This window comes from Tiliqua scincoides, chromosome 1 (genome assembly GCF_035046505.1).
Source record: "Tiliqua scincoides isolate rTilSci1 chromosome 1, rTilSci1.hap2, whole genome shotgun sequence".
Lineage (NCBI taxonomy): Eukaryota > Metazoa > Chordata > Lepidosauria > Squamata > Scincidae > Tiliqua > Tiliqua scincoides.
In genome coordinates, this window is record NC_089821.1 from 239,796,902 (window position 1) to 239,810,857 (window position 13,956).

The 13,956-nt window shown below is 44.2% G+C and overlaps 1 protein-coding gene across 7 annotated transcripts in view; it reads left to right on the forward strand.

The window, feature by feature from the left end:
* Positions 1 to 13,956, forward strand: part of SLC29A1 (solute carrier family 29 member 1 (Augustine blood group)) — an 84,449-nt gene that overhangs the window by 37,022 nt on the left and 33,471 nt on the right. The gene's annotated exons all lie outside the window — the stretch shown is intronic.

Below are 13,956 nucleotides of genomic sequence, written 5' to 3' on the forward strand. Positions count from 1 at the left end.
ACGATGTTTGGTGTCCTTATTGTTTCTTGACATCTTGGTATTAATCTCAGTAAATTTCCAGTTCCTCTAATCAAAAGTGAATGCTTTCATCATACTAGCTTGTAGCATCCATCCTGAAGCACAGATGTTGCATATGGGCAGCTAGGTTTGTGAGGTATCTGTGGAGGAGCAGGCAGTTCCCTAGGCTTGGTTGTGGCTTAGAGTTCAGTCTGTTCTGTTACCTGCTTCTCCAGCAGAGGGCTGCTATTTGCTCTGCAGAGTGGAGTAGACTTGGTAGTTCCAAATCCCAGGGCTGGGAAGAGAAGAAAAGAGGCTGCATATATACTCTTACATGCTATATAGTAGCATTATATTCGTACTACTCCAGGCTTATCTTCTAGTATGCTTGCCAGAATGGTGGGCCACAGTGGTACTAGATAATGCAAGCTATTGTTGTAAAAATGACCCTAATTAGCTGCAGAGCCTGTGCCATTTCTGAATGTCTAGTCCAGTATTTTTCAAACTGTGGGTCACGAGCCAATTTCAGGTGGGTCCTCATTCATTTCAATGTGTATTTTATTTTTAATAGACTTGATGCTACCATGGCATGTGACAGCATTTGGGAAAATGTTACAGTTTGTACTTTTAACAGGCTACTGCGTATATGCTTTTAACAATGAAAGTCAATGGGACTTATTCCTGGGTAAGTGTGGATAGGATTGCAGCCTCCGGGATGTTTGGGGAATTTTTTTTTAAACGGATCAGCTACTGCTTGGGAGGTTTAGGAGAGTTCTTGTTTATTTCAAATAAGTTTTTAAACTTAAACTCTTAATTTACTTACTTAATTGGATTTGATCTTGTCATATGTCGGTGTTAAAAAATTTCCTGCTGGATGATGTCACTTCTGGCCATGACATCATTCCTAGGTTGATGACATGACTTCCGGTGGGTCTTGGCAGATTATCATTTTAAAAAGTGGGTCCCGGTGATGAAAAGTTTGAGATCCACTGGTCTAGTCTATAGATTATATGCAAAAGAATTGTATATCTTAAGCTCTTATTGGTGAGTACACCCCCTGATCTTGTTAAAAGTTTGCCTAAAATGGGTTACTCCAAACAGTTCCTTTTCCTCTCCTGTTGTCAGTGGAGCCACATATCCAACCTCTTGCCAAGTACAAAGTCAGCAGTTCAAACCTGTTACCAAGTTCAATCTTAAGAACTCTTCTTCAAGGTTGAAAGCCCACCAGCTACTTCCGCTTTAAAAAACTGTTCATTTCTTATAGTGGAAAGATGTAAGAAGACTCTGGTTCATCCCTCTTAGTAAGCCTGATCTCTTTGAAAGTGGAGGGTACCATAGACTTGGACATTGCATGATGGCTTTTCCCAAGCCACATAATTCAGGCAGAGGCTGCCTCAAGCGCCTCATTGTCTTGTGAATAATGATCAATCCTGATAATTATGCCGTGTTTCCTCACAGTGCTGAGTGTGATTATTGTTGTCCATGCCCTGATCTGCCCTGGCCAGCCTCCTTGCTGAATCAGTTTCTAAGTCGGAAGACATCGCTCAGAGTATATGTCATTTGGATAACACTCTCCAATTTCTCTTGGTAATTTCACCTAGTCTTGTATGACCAAGTGCAGAGGAAGGGTACGCAGGCTGCAGGCCAAAGGAAAAACAGGCCTTTGAAACCGAGAATGGAGCAATCAGTTCTGCAGAATGCCCAACCCCATCAAATCAGTGCAAAATCTGAACTTTTTTCTTTTGTCACTGCCTAATGAGAGGTGCTAGAGCTTAGTTCTACTTGGAACTTCCAGCTTCTGACCTGGATATTCTTATCCCTAATTCTAGATTTATGGGGCAAGATGTGTGTGTTCAGTTCTATCAAAGAAGTCTCTGGAAATACTGAGCCTTTGATGTCCTCCACACTGCTACTTGGATTGTCTTCTCTCCCAGGATTACCTGCCCTTAGTTGGCCACAGTGTACTTCCCAGACCTGCTGTGAACACCTAGAGCCATAGTCATTTACCTAAAACCTGGGTGGCTGGCTAGCCAGTAGCACAGGTACTGTAAGTGGCACAGGCTGCTGTAAGTGGTATAGGAGACTGTCTTTGTATTGCAGTGTGTCCTCAAGTGGTGCAACATGTGACTGAAAAGTTTGTGACAGTAAAAAGTAAAGTAAAACATGTGACAGTAAAAAGTTACTGCTGACCTGGATAGTCTTTGAGTTAGGGAACTGATATTCTACTACACCAGTGATATTCCAACTGGGGCATTGCAACGCCCCCGCCTGAGGGCCCTGGCCTTTGCCCCCTTAAGGGGCGGGGCAGGGGGGAAGGCAGCGATGTGACCCCCGAGGATCGCATCTCTCGGGGCTGCAGGGACTGGGATATATTCACCAGTCCCTGCAGCAGCCTTCTCGGGGTGCAGGGAGCCCTACGCAAGCATTTGCAGGGCTCCCCAGCCTGCACTTTTGCTCCACTTGCACTTTTGGAAGACTGGGGAGCCCTGCAGGTGTTCACGCAGGGCTCCCCACACTCCCAGGACACTGCTGCAGGGACTGGTGAGTGCATCCCAGTCCCTGCAGCCCCCTGAGCAATGCGATCCTGAGGATCATTTTGCTGCCTTCCCCACCACCTCCACTGCCTCCCTCCCCTCTCCTGCAAGAACATACTGCAGTTTCCAAACTCCCGGAGAGTTTGAAAAACACAGTACTACATCTTCAAAGGTACTATTTAAATATAAGGAACTGCCCTCAAACCCAAAGACTTCTTGGCTTGGCCTTTTTGGCAGTGACGATTCCTGTCTTCACCAGTGTGGCACAGAACCAAACACTATATTTCTTTCCTTCCTGATGGAAACCCCAGTGTGCCTACCAGTGCCTCTGCAGCAAGGAACATAAGAACAGCCCCACTGTTTACTTATTTGCTTTAAAACTATTTCTATCCCACATTTCTTTCACCCTTTTAAGGGAATCTATACTGATGAATTAAAGAGATGGACACAGAGTATTAAATCCATAAGAACAGCCCCACTGGATCAGGCCATAGGCCCATTTAGTCCAGCTTCCTGTATCTCACAGCGGCCCCACCAAATGCCCCAGGGAGCACACCAGATAACAAGAGACCTGCATCCTGGTGCCCTCTCTTGCATCTAACATAGCCCATTTCTAAAATCAGGAGGTTGCACATACACATCATGGCTTGTAACCCATAATGGATTTTTTCTCCAGAAACTTGTCCAATCCCCTTTTAAAGGCATCCAGGCCAGACGCCATCACCACATCCTGTGGCAAGGAGTACCGCAGACCAACCACACTCCAAGTAAAGAAATATTTTCTTTTGTCTGTTCTGACTCTCCCAACACTCAATTTTAGCAGATGTCCCTTGGTTCTCGTGTTATGTGAGAGTGTAAAGAGCATCTCTCTATCCACTCTGTCCATCCCCTGCATAATTTTGTATGTCTCAATCTTGTCCCCCCTCAGGCGTCTCCTTTCTAGGCTGTAGAGGCCCAAATGCCGTAGCCTTTCCTCATAAGGAAGGTGCCCCAGCCCAGTAATCATCTTGGTCGCTCTCTTTTGCCCCTTTTCCATTTCCACTATGTCTTTTTTGAGATGCGGCGACCAGAACTGAACACAATACTCCAGGTGTGGCCTTACCATTGATTTGTACAACGGCGTTATAATATTAGCTCTTTTGTTCTCAATACCTTTTCTAATGAAATCCTAGGAGGAAATCCTAGGCCCTTACCATTCTGTTGTAGAAAGCTGGTGCTTTTGAGTTGACCCACTTTACTCTTGTGAAACACAGTGCAGGTAGAACCAGAACCAGTCGCTGGACCCAGAGAAGTGGAAAAGGGCAGATTTCTGGGCACAAAGGAGCAAGGTTTTATATTCCTGGGTGGCTTGGATAGCCAAGAGGGTCTTTGTTGACTCCTGGGAGGAGTTAGCTATGTGAAGGAGGGAAGAAATATATGGGTGTGCACCACTTAATGACAGGGATGTGTTCTCCTATCCCTGTTATGTGATTAGGTCATTAAGTGAACATTCAGTCAAATCTATTGCCTTTATTGTGTAAACAGACACTCCCTGGCTGCACAGGCTACTGGAGACAGACTGCCTCTTCTTTGCATTTAGAGCTTCTCTGTTGTGTAAACAGACCCCCTGCTGCAGGCTATGGGAGATGCGATTGCCTCATTAAGGGCATCTTTACTGTGTTTTGACCACCGTCATATATGCAGTCCATCATTAAGTGAACGGTTGTTAAGCAGCGCGTGCCTGTACTATAAAGGGAGTAGCACAGGAACTGATATCTCTCATTAGATTCCCGTCCCTTACCAGAATAGTGTGTGGGACTCCTAAGTTGTCTTTTCACACACCAGTGTGCCTGATAACATTTCCTTTGTTCTCTTCTGAGGAGTGAGCTATGAGCTTCTGGTCACACCCGCCCTGTTGCAACAGTGAACTCGTGCTGCAAACCCGGTATTTATGATCACACCAAGAACCAGATTGCACCAATGTTTCTGGGTGGGGTCAGTTTCTAAAGATGAAAGCAGCAGCAGATCTTCCTTTTGAAGTCACTGATAGGAGAAGAATGGTCCATATTCTTGGAGCAGATTTTGAGGAACTCTTTCATAGGGAATACTATTAACTAACCTGAAAATCTCTACAACAGTGGTTCTTAAACTTTTAGCACTGGAACCCACTTTTTAGAATGAGTGTTTGGACCCACCGGAAGTAATGTCATGACCAGCAGCGACATCATCAAACAGGAAAAAAATTTTTAACAGCCCTAGGCTGCAATCCTACCCACGCTTATCCAGGAGTATGTCCCATTTACTATCATTGTTAAACGCATATACATACTAGTCTGTTAAAAGTACAGATCTGTAACATTTCCCGAAATGCAGTCACATACCATGATAGTATCAAGTCTAATATCTTAAAAATAGAATATTGAAATGAATGGGGACCTATCTGAAATTGGCTCATGACCCACCTAGTGGGTCCCAACCCACAGTTTGAGAAACACTGCTCTACAGATTTTTGAGAAATGGATCATAGGAAGTTGCCTTGGACTGAACTGAATCATTAGTCCATCTAGGTCAGTATTTGCAGACCAGCAGTGGTTCTCCAGGGTTTCAGCCAGGAATTTTTCTCTGCCCTATCCAGAGAAGACAGGGTCTGCACCTAGGATCTTCTGCATGAAAAGCAGGTGCTGCATCACTGAATCACATCTTGGAGCCAAGTACTTTTGAGCTACTCCTTTCCCAAACTATGCTATGCTGACAGCTTCAAGAGCTGGCAGTTCTGCCTTCCAACCATCTCATATAGTTTGGGTTCTGCAATCAGATATTATCAGGGGTGTAGCAACTCTCCTGGCTCTTGCTTCAGAATTCATGCCCAGGTTTGTCCTGGTTGCATCTTCTACCTGGGGAGTAGTCATTCCTTGTGAAGACTATATCATTTTTCCCCCCTTGGAAATTTTCCTCCCACTGGGTTTTTTATTTCCAAATAAGCATCTGTCAGTGTTTTGCTGCTATTTATGACTTGTCCAGGGCCCATAATCCAAAAAGGGCTTGTTTAACAAAGATGGAACTGTGCAAGTGCAGGCACCACTTCTGGGTTCACTGGCAGTATGCCTGACTCTCAGTTGCAAGGGAGCAAAGGCAGGAAGGAAGTTTACCTTCTCTCCTATGCTGTCCCTGGGTATCGTGTGAGGCTTCCCAGCTGGTAGGCCATTGTGAGAAATGTGGTGCTGGACTAGATGAACCCTATACCTGGTTCAGTAGGACTTTTATGTCTTTACATTCTTGTCATGTCATGAGAGGTAAAAGCTCATTCAAGCAGGCCTTCACTCACGATGGAGTTGCCCTATCCTGCTCGAATAGTAAGGAAAGGAAGGCTACAATGTGATGATGGAAATTCTTTTCAAAAAAGGTTATTTGGTCAAAATGCCAGATGAGATTATTTATACTTATGCAGAATATACGGGCACTTGGTACAGGTACTGGAATCTGAGCCAATCTGCAATTTCATTGCTTCCCTTGATGTTCCCTAATACACTTGAAGTTTCACTGGAAACAGGATTGGGTTTTTCACTGTTCAAAGGGCATTCCAGCTTCCTGTCCTAAGCAGCTGAATGGTAGTAAATGGGAGAATGATTTGTAGCTATGCAGTGTTTCAGGCCATGCAATCTTTCTGGAAGCAGTCGTATCCTTACTTTAAAGTTCCAAAGGCTCTCCATCATTTAAACATCTATTCTTGGGCTAATATACCAACTGGCTACCCATCTCCAGACTCTCCCCATGTCAAACCTTGTGGAACGTCTGTCAAGAAAAAGGCTTTATGTGGAAATCTCATCAAAAGTGATGGAAACAATTCAGTTAAGAACTACTGATTTTATAGCAAAGTTTAATTGCTGCTTGTATTTTTTTTTTTATTATGTCATGTTTGTTCATGTACAATATATACGTTCATATTGTAGACCGGTTTAATTTTCAGTTTAAATGCTGCCTCCACTCTGGGAAATTATGGTGTAGAATTCTCTTAATTCTTAGCACTCATACAAAGTTACAATTCTTATGGAATGTCTCAGAGTTGAACCAACATGCTGTCAGTTTTAAACTTGTAATGTGGACATGCCTGTAGACCAGTGGTTCCCAAACTGGTGGGTCGCAACCCATCAGCCGGTGAAGCACTTGTCCTTGCCCCTTTAAGGGTTGGGGAGGGGAGTTTTTTTACTTACTGGCAGCCAGTGCTGGGGTCTGGGGAGCCCTCTGCAGTGGAACCTATGCCTCCAAACATGTGAAAACAGGCACTTATGGTTTCACTATGTAAACCAGAAGTGCCATTTTTCTTTTTTTACATGTTTGGAGGCATGGGGAGGCCCATGAAGGACCTCCCGGGCCCCCCTAGGACTTCTGCAGTGGCTGCAGGTAAATGAAAAACCCCATCCCATCCCTGGCAGTGGCACAATCCTGGGGATTACATTGCTGCCATAGCCCCTCCCCTGCACATACTTATAGTGCTCCCAACTCCCTTATAGGAGTCTGGGAAGCACTGCTTTAGACGCTTATTTCTGTTTGTTATACTTTTCATCCATGGTAGAAGTCAAGGCAGTGTCCATGGGGTACCAGGTGGTTTCCCATTCAGGCATTGACCAGACTCAAAGAATACTAGAGCTGGAAGTCTTTGGAGGTCATCCCTGCTCAGCGCAGGCAACTTCAGCATCTTTGACAGCTGGTCAGGTGTGTCTTGTAAGCCCGCAGTTCATCCCCTGGTTCCTTTCTTTAGGTAACATTTACAGCTCATATTTAAACTTGTTTTACATTAGTTTAACTCCCATGGATCTCTCCAAGTGAACCTTGACATTGTGAGAGTTCTGCCCTCTTCCGCTCCCAGAACTACAGTTCTCCGTTTCCTTTGGAGGAAACCATAACAATTAAATCAGCAGAAGTTTGTAGTGCAGCTGTGATCTGAGAAGCCCTTCCCTGAGGCGGCCCCCAAAACCACAGAGTGCAACTCAAAGGAAACTACATCCAGCTGAAGTAGCAAACTTCTTTCACACTGTTAAATGAGGATAAAATATTTCCTCCTACATCTTGTCCTACCATGGCTAAGTAGCCTTGGTTCCTGCATAGTTATTTTCTGAGGACTGCAGCGTTCAGCACAGTTAAGGCAAAGTATCATGGAAGTGTAGACGACAAATGCCAGCACAGCAGTTAATCCAACCAGGTGGCACCTGATTCAACAGTGGATCCTCCCTGCTTCAGTCACGTTCAGACTGACTATGCCTTTAATGATTTGGCGCAGTTGCCTGCTGAGAACCTGGTGTGGGCAGCATTTGCCTACTGGGTCATATGCAGATGCAGGCATCTTAGGGTGCAGTCCTAACCAACTTTCCAGCACCGACATAACTCTGCCAATGTGGTGTGCACTGCATCCTGCAGTGGGGAGGCAGTCAAGAGGGTCTCCTCAAGGTAAGGGCAGGTTTGTTACCTTACCTTGGCCTGCATTGGGGTTAGGCTAGTGCTGGAAAGTCGGTTAGGACTGCACCTTTATCCCACTCTTGCTTTCCCAGTCGCCTTGAAGAATTCAAGTACAGGAGAAACAACAACATGCAAGCATCATGAGGTGGTAAGCATCAACATGGAAACAACATGCAAGCATCATGTACATAAGTGGTGTATATGGCACATCCCTGCTTTTTGTTTGTTTTTTACAGTTAAAACAATGAAATCAAAGAAAGTGGCTTGAGAATGAAATAACCACAGCACTGAGCCCTTGGATAAACATCGAGGGGTTGATGACAGAGCCCCACATTGAAACATAGGGTTCCATTTCCCCTATTCGCAGATTCCCTTTAGCAGGAAGTGAATTGTATCTGCAAACAGCAAGGGAGGCATGAGTGGCATCCAGCAACTTTGTGTGAGAACCGCTGTTCTCACAAGTTAAATCTCTTTATTGTGCAACCTAAAAGTAGATAGGGTGGGGGAGAATTCTCTATCAATTTCCTTCATTTCTCTTCAACAAAAGTGATGGTGGGTGCCCTGTTACCTTTTTGGACACGCCAGTTATTACTCCATCATTGCTCGTTTACAAGGTGGATTAATAGTTGATGTATTTCAATTGTTTCCTTAAACCACACTGATTATTTACTGTTCAAATGGCTGTATCCCACCCTTTAAGAGAAGTTCCAGTTGCTCAAGAAGGATATGTGAGTTGTAGAAGCTCTACAAATATGTGCAAAGTTTATTTAATTGTATGACTTGTACCAGATCCCCAATTTGGACATAAGAAACCAGAACTGGCTGTCAGCCACCTTCACTAAGTTTCTTTTAAAAATTTATATTCTGCCTTATCTTGCCAAAAGACAATCTGAAGCAGCTGACAATGTGATGATCGTTTAAGGCAAACAAGAAATAATTAAGCTAAAAGGAGTTGTAAGACAGCCGAAAGTTTTCAACAACAACCATAAAAACCAGCAGGAACCCATCAACAATATATATTTTAAATGACAGACAGCAGAAGCCGAGGCCAGCTTAAACAAAGAAAGTTAACTTAGGGCAAAACCTAACCACTGTTCACACATTTTCAAAGTGTTGTCGTTCTCCCCCCCCCCCATTACTGTGAAGGGCTGTGCATTTGTGGAGAAAACCACAATCATGCTTTCCTCTCTCCTTTCCTCATGCTTTCCTCTAGATTTAGGACGAGGAGGACCATTAGTTTGATCCAGTAGGACTCCTAAGTTCTCATATGGGTATAAGAATCCTAAAACTTTCCAGCACAGATGTGTTCATGATGAAACACATGTGCCTTACACCAGAAAAGAAGCAAAGACTATATTATTGAAGCGCTCAAAGGTCGACTGCAGCCATTCAACTCCACGGCTTCTTGTCAGCTTAATTCACTGCAAATACTTCCTGACCAAGCTGCATCACCATTAATGGGAGCCAAGCTGTCAGTCGTGTGCCTGTTGTTTTGAATGCTATTAAAAATGCAACATCAAGGAGGCACCCAGCATTTTATTAACAGCCAGTAAAGCTGGAAGTAGCACAAATGCATAGCAATCAGTCTGGGCAGGGCAATGGAACTGCAGGCTTAGGGATGTGCTCGCAAGGTTTTACTGTAAGCCAGGGCTTTCCAAACTGGGGTGTCAGAATGCTTCAGTCAGGGAAACCCTATCTCTGTCCCGTTAAGGAGCAGGTGAAGGGGGAAAGCAATGCAATTTCCAGGATCATGCTACTGCCAGGGCCAGGAGGGTTTAAAAAAAAAAAAACTTCTCAGGAGCCAGTGCAGGAGTTCTTGGGGATCTTTGGGGTCAGGGGAGCAGCTAGTACATATTTCAACTTAGGTGGCACTCTTGAGAAACTGAGGCTGACACACTTTCCTGGGAGTAGGCCCAATAGAACATGATGGAGATGACTTCTGGTAGACATGCAAATGCTTGTGCTCCAAGTCTGCAAGTCTTGTGACAGAGAAACGCAGGCCCAGAGATGTGACCCTGGAGCCTGGCTACTGAGGTTCCTGCTTCAACACATTCACCAGCACATTGCAGCCTGTCGTTTCATTTGTTACTCCCCTCTTCCCTGAGTGGTGAGATGTTCCATGGCCAGTACTTCCTGGAATTTGGTTTCTTTGAATAAGATTACATTGCATTGGAAAACATAGTGTCTTCTAATGCTTGCTTTTCAAATATGCACACACAAAGTAGATCATAATGGAAGCAAACAGTTAGCACCCCTGCAAGACAGCCATTCAGTTATCTCACATCAGATTCCCATGGAGAAGTCCTGGACCCCTAGTTGCCTTCAGATAATATGCAACTCTCTTCTCTCTCTGCCTTTCCATTTTGCTAAGCTACTGTTTATTCACACAAAATGCCTATCTGCCCCTTCCCCTTAGGGGGCATGTGTGGGGAGTTTGCTTTCCTAGCTTCTCATGACTGTTTTAAAACCCAGCCAGTCCAAAGTCTCTCCTAACCATTTGTTCTCTTTGGGAAACATCAGCCTACCATTCTAGACTATTTTTCCAAAATCTGACTTAAGGAATTGCCAGCCAGGAGCCATAACACACCATTTCCTAACCCAGTGTTTCTCAAACTGTGGGTTGGGACTCACTAGGTGGGTCATAAGCCAATTTCAGTGGTGTCCTCATTCCATTCAATGTGTATTTTTAATATATTAGACTTGATACTAGTATGGGATATGACTGTATTTGGGGAAGTGTTACAGATCTGTACTCTTAACAGGCTACTATGTATATGCTTTTAACAATGATAGCTTAGTCCCAGGTAAGTGTGAATAGGATTGCAGCCTTTGGGATGTTTGGGGAATTTTTTTAAAACAGATCAGCAACTGTCTGGGAGGTTTAGGAGGGTAGTTCTTTATTTTAAATAAGTTTTTGAACATATACTTAAACTTTTAATTTACTTAGTTGATTTGATTTTGTCGTATGGGGGCATTAAAAATTTTCCTGCTTGATGATGTCACTTCCAGCCATGACATCACTTCTGGTGGGTCCTGACCGTTGGTCATTCTAAAAAGGGGGTCCCGGTGCTAAAATGTTTGAGAACCATTGCCCTAACCTGTTCTGTCTCTTCCTAGTTTCTTCCCTTCCCTCTATGTCTGGGTGCCTTGCTTCGGCACACCCTTTTTGGGGTCAACTCTGCTCTAAGGTTTTGCTTGGTCTTTCTCTGATACACTCCACTGTGTTGGCATCTATCCCTATGCCTTCCTGAGGGCTACTCTGCTGTGGAATTAACTAGAGCACTTCAGCTAAGTTTGGTTGGGGTGGAGAAATAGAGATGCTGGCATGCAGGTGGAGGAAGATGCCTGAGATATTTTTGCGTTGCTTGGAGCCATGAAGTGGGCAGTGGGGCCAATGATCACTTATACTGTCTGTGTAAATTACCCTTCCAGGGAGGTCTCGCCTCTGTGTCTGAACAAAGCTTGGCCAAAATACAATCTAGCCCGTTAAATCTCTGCAATGTCCAAACAAGCTGAATGCCTCTTCTGAGGTGCTTCTTTTGTGCCAGGGAGCTATTAATTAGGCAGGGCTCTGCCAGCAGGCTCCTCTTCAGCAGCCGCCTGAGCACATAACAATCACGTCCCTGCAGTATAAAACATGAAGAGGTGCTGTGAGAACCACTAAGGGTGGGTAAGACCATGCGAAAGATGCCTGATCTTGTCCTGTCTTTAATGTGGTGGGCTGAATTGGAGGCTGATGTGAATGCCACACACTTTGCTGTGAGCTCTGTGGATGACCAGAAGGCTTATTTTTTCTACTACCATCTTATATCCTCTCCTTTCATCCAAGGAGCTCAGGGCTGTTTACAGGAGTGACCCTCCTGCCAGCTGAGAAAGGTTAAGCTGAGAAATAGCCACTGGCCCAAGATCGGATTTGCAGCTGGTTGGGGATGCAAACCCAGGTCTCCCTGATCCAAACACAAACATTTTGGACCTGAATTATGTGTGACAACATAATTTACCGTAGGCTTGTAAATTACCTCTTGGTTGGCTGTTTGTGGCAAATTAAAGGCCCAATCCTAAGGGCAGGCTGTGCCATCATAACTCGCGTTCTGACAGTGAGTCTGTTTTATGGTGGTCACCTAAACCACCTTGTAGGACTGTTGCAATAATGAAGGAGGATACCATGCCTCTCTTGTATAGAGCAGTGGGGTTTTTGTGAGGATCCCGCAGCTTCCCTGACTGGCTTCCATGGGAACCACTGGCTTAGACTGATCTCTGATGTTTGGTGGCTAGATGAACCTGGCTTGCGACTAGATGAAGGGGCCTATAAGTTCCTTCTATTTCTGGGACACTGTGATGAGGTCATAAAGGCTTCAAGTAAACAGAGTTGCTTCAGGTTCCTGACTTCAAAAGACATCCTGGATGTTGTCTGATGTGCCATTTTTCTTGCTCCACTTTTATTGCTCAATGATGGTGCTGGAAGCTACTGGTGTGTGTTATATTTTTGCAGACGTCTTGCATTCTTTCTTCATGTGCTTCAGCTAGTATTGGACTTCATTCTGTTCTGTCCCTTTTCCTCTGCAAATTGATCTTCTTGACTGTAAACTTGAAATTAACAGTGAGTACTGCCTAACAAGCTATGGTTGTTAATATATACTTTGCTATTTTTTTCCTCTTTCAATGTATTGTGATGACTTACAGTTTTAAGCAATAAACTGGATTGATTGGCCTAACAAGTTAACTTTTGCTTTTGCATTCATTCTTTCTTTCTTTTTAAAAAGTTTTTCCTCTGATTTAGTTTAGTGTGAATGGATAGTTAGGCAATTTAGCCTGAAATAGACCAAGTAATTTTTGTCCTAGGCATGCCATGGAATGAGTGGAGAGGAGAGCCATAAATCTCAGTCTTTTTATTGTTGATGGACATTCTGCCAAGATTAACTATTCATCAGACATCAGACCAAGCGTCAATCTTCCCTGTTTACCAAATCATACCCACAACTCCTCTGCCTTCCACTTCCTTGGTACTCTTTTTTTAATTGAGGGAAGTGGTGATATTTCAGTGCATGAAGTGTTTTGTTCTGCTTTGATTGCCTTCCCTCTAAATTGGAACCAGCTGCAAGTCTTGCTCCGGTCCCCTGAAAAGGAAAAGACCAGATGTCTCCTAAATATAGCTGAATAGGAGCAGATGGGCAGTAAAAATAACTGAGCATTGCTTCATGTGCCTTCATGAAGATGGAGGGGTGCTGTGTGTGTGTGTGTGTGTGTGTGTGTGGAGGGAGACAGGCACCAGGTTTCTTGGCACCAATGTTTCTGTACAGCGGAGTTTAGAACCTCCTTCCTACTATATTGCACCAAGCCCTGTCATCAGCCAACTTTTTGGTAGCAAGAGATTTTATAGTGAGGAAATTTTTGGGAATCAAAGTGCACAGACAAGTACCGTAGATACTTGCCTATAGTGAGTGAAATTTTTGCCAAGTAATCAAGCTCAAATTATCACTTTGCCTTATCTCTGGGTCGATCAGAGGGCAAAGCCTTTCAACTCTGAAAAGTTTCCTTTCTCAAGCCAGACACACGCCAAATTTCTCAAGCAGCAGGCAGGCAGGCACAGCTCCTTAGAAGCACTTTGTTTACCTTTTATTCACCTTCCTTCTGCTGCAGCCGGGTTCTGCTTTGCAAATGCTTGCAAAGCAGGTCTGTTTTTTGAAACACCAGGATGGGAATTCTCCTTTCCATCTGAAGCAGGCTACAATTCAATGCACCCTTACTTAAGAATAACACCCATGGAAAGCAATGGGTCTACTTCTGAGTAAAAAGGGTTGCAAATATATGCAGCTGCATCTCTCTGCTGTGAATTGAATTGCACACTCCCAGTTATGTGTTATGGGTTTTTATGTTGTACTTAGAGCTTCTGGCTTCTTATGTTCTTATATGAGTATGCGCAACCTCCTGATTTTAGGAATGGGTTAAGTCAGAATGCCAGATGTAGGGGAGGGCACCAGGATGAGGTCTC